General features: G+C 46.6%; 1 long non-coding RNA gene across 1 annotated transcript; it reads right to left on the reverse strand.

Moving 5' to 3' along the window:
- Positions 1-8,005: 8,005 nt before the first annotated feature.
- On the reverse strand, positions 8,006-9,688 carry LOC135980187 (uncharacterized). The gene is made up of 4 exons (XR_010597380.1): positions 9,637-9,688; positions 9,482-9,539; positions 8,889-8,993; positions 8,006-8,762 (listed from the first exon to the last, which is right to left on the reverse strand). It is a non-coding gene; the product is annotated as an uncharacterized LOC135980187 (long non-coding RNA).
- Positions 9,689-9,978: the final 290 nt, after the last annotated feature.

Here is a 9,978-nt window from a genome sequence, read left to right on the forward strand (position 1 = left end):
CCCCTCTCGCAGCTTCCTAGGGCCCCCTCTCATGGCTCTGTGCATCTGTGTCTGTGATTGTCGTCCTCTCCCCTTCCCCTGCCCCGCTCGCCCAATGTGTCCTGATATTTCACTCTTGCGATCTGGTCACCCTAGCTGAGGATCCCTGGACTGGAACCCGGAGTAGAGGGCAGGCCCGGGTTCCCCTACCAGCCACCGAGGGTGAGGCATAGACCAGTGGGGCAGTGAACAGGAAGACTGCCAGGGTCACTGCAGGAGTGACAGAGAATTGAAGGACTGTACTCCAGCAGGGGGGGAAATCCTGAGTGACCTGACCAGGGGGCTGAGTCACAAAGAGGAGGATGTGGTTCCCGGAACAAGAGAGGAGCTGCAGCCTGAAGAGAACAGACTGTGTGACGGCATGCAACCATGGAAAGGGTGTTGACCTTGGAGCTAATCCACGGAGTGACCAGCAGGAGGTGTCAAAGGAACACCCCATGAGTGGCACACCCGGTCACACTCCCATTGTGCCACGTGCTGAACTCGCATCTACAGGGAGACACGGTCCCTGCCCTGGAGAGACTCCAATGTCCAGCTCCTGCTCCTTCTGCAAAGGGGACCTGAGCCACCATTAAACAAAGAGACAGAGGGTGAAAAATCAGCCACGTCTCACTCAAACCGTGACACACCCAACAGCGGGGTCAGATTCTCAGTGGTTTAGTTCCCTTGCCTTCAGGGGAGTGAGGCCTCCAGGGAACGCGACCCATACAAGATGGAAAAGACTAATCCAAACTATCCATATAAATGATGGGGTTTGAATTAGCTGTTACCACTCAAGAAAGAGATCTTGGAGTCATAGTGGATAGTTCTCTGAAAACATCCACTCAATCTGCAGCGGCAGTCAAAAAAAGCTAACAATGTTGGGAATCATTAGGAAAAGGATAGATAACGACAGAAAATATCATATTCCTCTATATAAATCCATGATACAACCACATCTTGAATACTGCATGCAGATGTGGTCGCCCCACCTCAAAAAAGATCTATTGGAATTGGAAAAGGTTCAGAAAAGGGCAAAAAAAAACGATTCACGGTATGGAACAGCTTCCATATGAGGAGACATTAATAAGACTGGGACTTTTCAGCTTGGAAAAGAGACAACTACAGGGGATATGAGAGAGATCTATAAAATCACGATTGATGTGGAAAAAGTAAATAAGGAAGTGTTATTTACTCCTTCTCATAACACAAGAACTAGTGGTTATGAAATGAAATGAATAGGCAGCAGGTTGAAAACAAACAAAAGGAAGTATTTTTGCATACAATGCCCAGTCAACCTGTGAAACTCTTTGCCAGAGGATGTTGTGAAGTCGAAGACCCCTCCTGACAAGGGTGACAAGATGAAGACATCTCCCAGCTCAGCAATTATCAGACCATTTCTAGTAATGAATCCTTAATTGATATCCAAATACTGAAGCAGCCTAGTTGCATTGTGAGCTCCCTGGAAGAAAACACCACCCATAGCCAAGAGGGATCAGCTCCTATTGTCTAGTCTAAAGAAAACCCTTGAGTCATCAGCTTACCTAGAAACAAATCCAGTGTTCTCCCTTCAACCATTGTCATTTCTCTACAAAAATCCCTACTCACCCTCTAGTCAGAGTTCTGATGCTTAGATCCAAACTATGCATCAGTTCCACTGGAACTCCATCTTCTCCTGACTGATCATGCTGGGGGCTCTGCCTGTCTCCAGCATTCAGGACCCTCAGCTACCACCATCATCTGGGAACCCCGACCAGTTCAAGCCTCATAGAGTGGGTGAGATTCCCCCTCTTTCTCTCTCTCGGTTTTCCTTTCTACCTTAGGTATTAACCTTTAATCATGTATGTTATGTTGGTTTAGCTCTCCTAGTGTAGTTATCACTATTATTCAATAAATAACTTTTATGGTTAAGTTGGTTGCTTCTCTCTCTCTTGCTGAACTTTACTCGTTTGTGTTTTTGGCTTCCCCCATTCACTCTACAGCAACGCTTCTTTTACCTAAGCTAAAGATCCCTGTGTGACGTTGTGCAGTCTATATGGTTTTATAAAAACATGATAATAAGTGAATATAATGTAACTGGGATATGCTTCGTGCAAAAGGTCTCTTGTAAGGTATCATTACAAAGCTCATAATCTACTGAGTGTGATCATTCTATTTGTAGAAATGTACCACGCTTGTATCTAAAGCTAGAAATATAAAACATAACTCTGAGGGCCTATTGTAATTATGTAAAGTATGGGCCATTAATGATGGTTTGGAATCTTGACGACTCCCATTAACAAGGACCATTGTCTGTAGATGGCTGTGTTTACCTGTTAGTCTTCCTGTATATGTGTGTGCTGGCAAGTGGGCAATGAAGTCTTGCAGTGACATGTGATCATGTCACCTGAACTGGAATCCATCTTTAACCTGGTGCTTTTCCAGTGAGGGGGGGGTGGAAACCCAGAAGGACAAAGGGTTCCTGCCTTATGCAAAAGATATATAAAGGGGTGGAAGAGAACAGAGGGGAGAGGAGCCATCATGAAGAATCCCCTAGCTACCATCTGAGCTGCAACAAGAGCTGTACCAGGAGAAAGAATTGTGCCCAGGCCTGGAAGGGGTCCAGTCTGAGAAAAAGCTTACTGAAGCATCTCTGAGGGTGAGATTATCTGTATTCAGTTTGATTAGACATAGATTTGCGCATTTTATTTTATTTTGCTTGGTGACTTACTTTGTTCTGTCTGTTACTACTTGGAACCACTTAAATCCTACTGTCTGTATTTAATAAAATCACTTTTTATTTAGTAATTTACTCAGAGTATGTATTAATACCTGGGGGAGCAAACAACTGTGCATATCTCTCTATCAGTGTTATAGAGGGCGAACAATTTATGAGTTTGCCCTGCATAAGCCTTATGCAGGGTAAAAGGGATTTATCTGGGTTTAGACCCCATTGGGAGTTGGGCATCTGAGTGCTAAAGACAAGCACACTTCTGTGAGCTGTTTTCAGGTAAACTTGCAGCTCTGGGACAGGAGATTCAGACCCTGGGTCTGTGCTGGAGCAGACGGGAGTGTCTGGCTCAGCAAGACAGGGTGCTGGAGTCCTGAGCTGGCAGGGAATATTAGGTGGCAGCTCCCAAGGGGGTTTCTGTGATCCAACCCGTCACACCCTGCAACGCCCAAAATACTGTGGGGTTTGCTCATCGAGTAGGTTACTGCCAGTACAATTGTGTTGTGAGATTGGGGATAGGGACGTGCTGAATCTGGGACACATAAGGGTAACAGCTTGAAAGTGCTGCTTGACCCAGTCCATGGAGCCCAGGGGCATATAAGGGGGGACAGCTTGAAAGTGCTGCTTCCTCCAGCCCAGTGAGTCCAGAGACATATAAGGGGTCAGCTTGACAGTGCTGATGGACCCGGTCCGCTCAGACTTGCTTTGTTAATGTATGTGTGGGTGTGTTCATCCGGTTCTGGGGCTGGAGAAACCCAGCCCTGGGGAACCTAGGTCCTGCAGGATAGCTCCACTGGGAGGGGACTTGCAGAAGGGAGAAGTAGAGCTCCACATAAAAACACAAATGACACAAACAGTACACTGATAGAATTACAGAATCCCCTTCCCCAGAAGAGTAACCCGAATAAATGAGCATACCCCAAAGTAATGGGCACATCTGGTAACAAGACCCAATCCACCCAGTCCTAATTGCAATCCATTCATAGTCTGCCATGTCAAGCAATGATCCCCAGCCCTACATCTCCAGGGGACTGTGTATGGACATGCACTGCTGTCCTCTGTTGCACAAAGCACATCAGACCAGATTAAGTATCTATTAGATTCTATTGTTTTCCTCTGAATAGCGGAGGAGCTGCTCCTTTCCCTCCTCAAGGGCTGCATTTCTGGAGCTCAGGGTCATGGGCCCCATTTCCAACTGCCACAGGTAAGTGGGTGGCTAACGAGTGTGATGCCGCCTGTGTATCCATCCATGGAGCATTATGAATGGATCTGCAGAGCAGTGGGTTCGAGAGGAACTTGATTAATGGCAGGAAAATGCCAAACAGTCTAAAACCAATAAAACTGATAAACCTTGGGATGAAATGGAGCAAAAGCCATTCCTATCCGCTCCGGGTTTCTGTCGGGATATTCAGAGGACCAGAAAATGTAAGTGGGTGATTTAAATGATCTGCAGTTAATTTAACTCCATAGTTAATCCATGGACCACAAATCTTCAATTACTGGAAGAAACTCTTCCACTCAAGAGAGAAAGGCGAATGACGCGGGTGGAACTGAGACTGGATTGATTATAGCCTGAGCAGGCGTATGTGTGACTTGGGTTTGAGGGCAACGGTCCTGCGGTTCGTTCTCATCATAAAAAATTGTTCTGTCCCCTGCGCAGGTCTAGAGTCGCCAAGGGTGCTGCAGAGCAGAGCAGAGCGGGATGCAGCAGCAGGGCTCAGCGGAGAGGGGCAGAGCAGAGGGCAGTTGCACGTCAGGACTGAGAGTTGTGTGTTCAAGCCCATCACCCTCCAGGTGCATTGTTTGGACTGGACTATCGGGCGTGGCAGGCCACGGAGGATGGGTGATGCCTTGACACAGAGCTATGTTGATGGTGCCCGCTGGATGCTAGGGAGATGGTGGAATTTGTGGGCCCCTTCTGTTAGTGGGCATGCTGGCAGGGTGGGATTCAGTAGTATAAAGACCCTACTGTCAATGAAACCGTAACACCTCCCCTTGGCCCCTTAAATCCCACCCCTTGACTCCTTAAGCCCCGACCACCTGTCACCTGAAGTCCCACCCATGGGGGGTATTACTTCTGGGTTCAAGGCAGACACATGACCAGAAGCAAAGTGTGTCATGTGACCCCTCTAAGAACTCATCCCACTTCCCTCTACCAATCAGGAGGGGTGTCAGCCACATAGGACTGCCCCGAGAGCAGATTTGACCAATCGGGGGTGTCCCGGGGTGGGGTGACCCATCTGGAAGTGGATAATGTGACCTCTCTAAGAACTCCTCCCACCGCTCTCTACCAATCGTGATGGGTTTCGGTCGCACAGGACCGCCCCGAGAGCAGATTTGACCAATCGGGGGTGTTCCAGGGTGGGGTGACCCACCCAGAAGAGGGTCGTGTGACCCCTTTAAAAACTCCTCCCAGCACACTCTGCCAATCAGAGTGCAGCAACATCACCCCATAAGTCCCAGCGCCGGGGCAGAAGAGGCCATCTTTTACCAAGAACGCGTGCTTTAGAAATCGTGGAAACATGGAGTCCTTCACCATCCCCGTGAGAACCTCGGACTTTGTTTTAGCCCCGAGGCCCTTTGACCATCCGCGGAGAAAGCGCTACATCAGCGACAGTTCTGAGGAGGAGGAGGGAGCGACCTAGGGGAGCCCTTTGGCCCAGCCGTTGATGGATACGCCGGAACCCGAAACCCAACTGCTTGTGAGACACCCCGATGAGCGTGGTGGCCTCTTGTCGTCCATCCCCATGGAGGAGGAAGACAAACACAGCTCGGGGGAGTCACCGGAGGACAAGTTGAATGGAAAAGACGTCGCTCAGGTAAATGAATGATTAAGAAGTGACAGTTGATGACGGGGTGTAATGGGGTTAGGAACCAGCGGGTTGTGTAAATCTAAAAACAAGCACTGGGGTGCTTACTTTCTTTTCTGAAAATCTCTCAACAGCTCGACGATGCCTTTCTAGAGGCCTTTGAGAACTTACACATCGGTAGCCCCGTGGGAGTAAATAGACATAAGCAAAAACAGCTGATGTACGATATGAGACACAGATATCAAGACGAAAATCTGGAAAAGGACAAAATGGAAGAATGAACCAGCTCAGACTCCCTTATGGAGTCCATTTTTACAGGCGGCTGTAAAAGGTCGTGTTAAACCAGGCGATTAATAAAACGTATTTATTGAAATGTGTCAATGTGAATGTGTCCCCTTTCATATTTGTGTTAGTAAAAGACGGTACCAGTAAAAGTCATGTCTAGGCAGCTCTGTTAAAGAAAATGTATTACACCCCCAGGGAAGTTGGGAGCTTGAGCGCTATTTCTGAGATGGCCACTACTAAATCGTCAGAGCCCGAACATAGTCTAGCCCTCCTTTGCTGCGGGGACGATTTGCTAAGTCATTTTAAAAGGACCAGGTTTCTCTTTACACAGCTAGACATGTTTTCGGTCAGCAACCCCAGCTGTTACAAAGGGGCCTGCCAATAGTTCATCTCTTTTTATACCCGGCTGTTGTTCTTTTCAAAGTATAAACCACCAGCCAGTCTGGAGGGAAAACACCAGTTCTTACTCTATAAGCTTCTGGTGTGGAAGCATTTAAATCCACCACCAGGTAGCCATAAGGTCTTTTGGTAGCATCCTCAAAAGCTTCTAGAAAGAATTCAGCTTTGCCGGGGTACATTTGCCGAGCGAGCGTAGCGATTTGTAATTTATCCCTGGGGTTTTTGCGTTTAGGTTAATCGTGTGACTCTTTTCCCCCTGACAAAATACGTTTTGAACTATAAACATAATGCTCAGGTTTCTGTGATGCACATACTTGGTAAAAGCTTTTTCGATTTCACAAGCTTACACCGCCTCCCTTTACACCTGGGCTGCTTTTCCACATAAGACTGACACTTATCACACAAAGTTTTAGACAGGCATTCGACTTGTTTTTTCGATACACAGTCGACGTGTCCATCTAAACACTCTTTGGATCGACAATACAGTCTATAGCTAGGACACCTCAGCTGCACGCCCATGCTGTCCAAGCACGTTACGCTCAAACAGAGGCGGCAACGATACCTGCAAGAGTGGTCGTGACTGTACGCCATGTGGCAAAACTCACAATAATTTTTCACACCGAAGAACTTTTTCACATCCAGAACCCCATAGTAATGCTCATCGTGCAACAGGATGAAAAAAGTCTTGGGGTACACTGGGCCCTCCGTTTTAAAAAAGCCCCAACCACCTTTCGCCGCATACAGCACCACCTGTATATTGACTCCTAAATGCTGTTCAAACGTTGCTACGTCACTGAGCAGAACCTTTTTTTGATCTGACCCCCCCAGTTTCTCCTGCAACTTTCTCGCCCCCGCTAACAATTCCGCGTCCGTAGGTTTACGGTCGGACATAACGGCCAAGAGCCCACCCACAAAACACAGATTGGTACCGGTGTAAATCAGGTCTACTAAGCATTGTCTCTTTTTATGGAGGATTTCACTACCGCGGATAGAATTTAAACCTCTACGAGCGCCCCCCACCCCTGTTTTTTACAACTGTCACAACGAGGCGCAACATCCCATCGAGATGCAACTCTCTATTGCTCTGTAGCAGCTTTGAGGCCTGAGTTAAGAACTCCTCAGCAGACAGCTCATCCCTAGTTCTTCTGACTGAAAACAAAGGGTTAGTTAAATTTCGGCTCTAAACGTAACTGAACATAATCATCATCATCACCATTAACGTCATCCAGAACTAACTGTATTCCCCTGTGTATGGCTTCAACAACCTGCTGAGCTGAATTTATTCTCTCAGGATTGACAAAACGAAATTCCTCACAATACACCGACCCCCCAAATCTAGGTAATTCACGTTGCCAACGTCTCACTCTCTCCATATACACCTCTGCATTTTCAGGGTTACTTGGGGGTTCCTCTACGGGACCGTCAGCGGCATCTTCTACATCAGATGCTATTTGAGAGTCAGACTCCGAGGGGCCTCCGTGAGGGTTATCAGGAGCAGACGGGGACCTTCTAGACAGCCCTCTGGGGTGTTTTCTAAACCAGACTCTGCGTGAGAGTCAGGTTCCACCTCCCCATTTTCAGACAAGCCAGTTTGAGAGCCTCCAGTAGGGGGCATCTCTTTTTGGTTTTTTTCCTCATTACCTCTTTAGCCTTTTAAAAAAATTTTACTGAGACCCTGGCCTGGAACTTTTTGGCCGCCATTTGTTTGTCCACCAAGAGCTGTCCCCACTTTCGTTTACACCTGAGCTGATGTGTACCCTTGAGGGTGCCGTTTTTACCCAGGCCCCTTTCCACGGCTAGTCACGCCTGCTCAGAGCCCCCTTTTGGAAAAATTGAAGCATTTTTCAAAAAGTCACCCGCCAGAGCTTTTGCATTTTTGATGTGGTTTCCAGCTCTCCTTTCTTTTAGACCCCTGAGGATATAGCAGCCACCAGTATTCTGAACAAAGCCTCATATTTTCCCCAAATCTTCATCAGTTTTCTGAATGAAGCATCATACTTTTCCCAAATACTAGAATATGGGGGAGGTGTGACGAGCTTATGGTGTTGGGAGAATGGTCTGTCAGTCCTTGGTTTTTTATTCACAACCCCTAGAACGCGTGCTCCGGGTTTGTGAATGTGTGTGTTTTTGCTCAGTTTTCTCAGGGCTTGGTGTGGTGGTGGCCGCTGAGGAACTGGAGTTGTGTTTGCGTGGTTGGTCTTTACCAGAGTCTTTTGTTTTGTCCTTGGGTTTGATGTATATGAGGTTTGGACTGCCCTGATACTTCATCTGCACCCTTGTGCTCAGGGCCGGCGCAACCCATTAGGCAACCGCGGCGGTATTTCAGCGGCGGGACCTTCCGCCGCCTCTGTGGGGGGGCGGCATTTCGGGGAGGAACCTTCCACCATCTAGGGCGGCAGAAAAGCTGGCGGCGCTCCTGCTTGTGCTGTTTTGTGTTAGCGTTGTTAAAGGTCTCAAAGCAGATTCCTGGTTCTTTGGCGGTTCTGGTGGAGGTGTCCCTGTAGCTTCGACTACAGCATTGTCAGGAAAGCTGCCCGTGCCTATGAGGGGGGAGAAAAGACATTTTACGAAACTGAACTTTACCATCTTTCTCACCCACACCTATGGATTTACTTAAAATACAAAACCTCATGAAACAACCAAACAAATAAGCAAAATATATTTACTGGGCTTCATCCATCCATCAGTCATTGATGCTGGTGAATTTTCCTTTTCAGCTGTCTCTTTCCTTTTTCTTTTGAGCTTGTTTACCCTCTCGTGTTTTGACCGTACTATGAAGCAAACAACATTATAATAAAACACATGAAACTGTCTTGTAAACTTAAAAAAATAAAATATTCGTTAGGGTGTTTTTCTATTTGAAAAGTCACAGCTTTAAAACAAAATCATCCATTTCAGGCTGTACAACAAACACAGGTTTTGAGTTTATTTCTACCGCTTTAAAAAACAAACCTACAAACATTTTTTAAAAAGACATCTCATTTTGCAAAATAAAAACCAAACTGCTTTTAAAATCCATTGAAAATACTTTTCAATAAACCCACATGCATTTAAAAGGCACATGGTTGTTCTGTCCACCACCACCCCGCCCCCACCCCTGCCATGTGTGTTTGGGCCTTCAGGTTAAAGAACAAGCAAAAATGTTAAGTTAGGATTACCCCCAAATCCCTATACAACCTGTGTAATACCTGAAGGTTTTTTTTGTTTTTTTTTTTAATTTAACAGTATTAAGCACATCTATAGTTAAAATGGTTTTTACCTTGGCCTGGTGGTGAAATGCAGCTTAAAGTTCCTGGTTCCATGCTAAACAGATCACACTGCAATAAAGCCAGGCACCATTATTTACTAAGACGGCATGGCCAAAGAATGGCATTATAGAATATCTATTTTCAGAGTTGAAAACAGGGCGCATACCTCCTCTTGCAGTCCAGCAGCAATTCAAGAGCGTTTCTGTTGGAAGAGACAGGCTCCAACCTCCCTGAGTTTTTTGTACCATCCTAACTCTTTGTTTCAAAATAGTCAGCAGGTTGATGGGCTCACCCCTCCCTAGCATTCCCTTTTGTGGGCTGGGCTGGGGGAATACGTTGTCTGCACAACTGGGCTGCTTTTCTTTTCTTTTCTTTTCTTTTCTTTTCTTTTCTTTTCTTTTCTTTTCTTTTCTTTTAGTTCAAATACATTTTTCTGTAGGGCCTCTTACAGTGCCCATTCCAAGTGGGGGCCCTTTGCAGATCTCAATGAATGTCTTGGGGCTTGTTT

The sequence above is a fragment of the Chrysemys picta genome, unplaced genomic scaffold, assembly GCF_011386835.1.
Source record: "Chrysemys picta bellii isolate R12L10 unplaced genomic scaffold, ASM1138683v2 scaf2124, whole genome shotgun sequence".
In the NCBI taxonomy this organism is placed as follows: domain Eukaryota; kingdom Metazoa; phylum Chordata; order Testudines; family Emydidae; genus Chrysemys; species Chrysemys picta.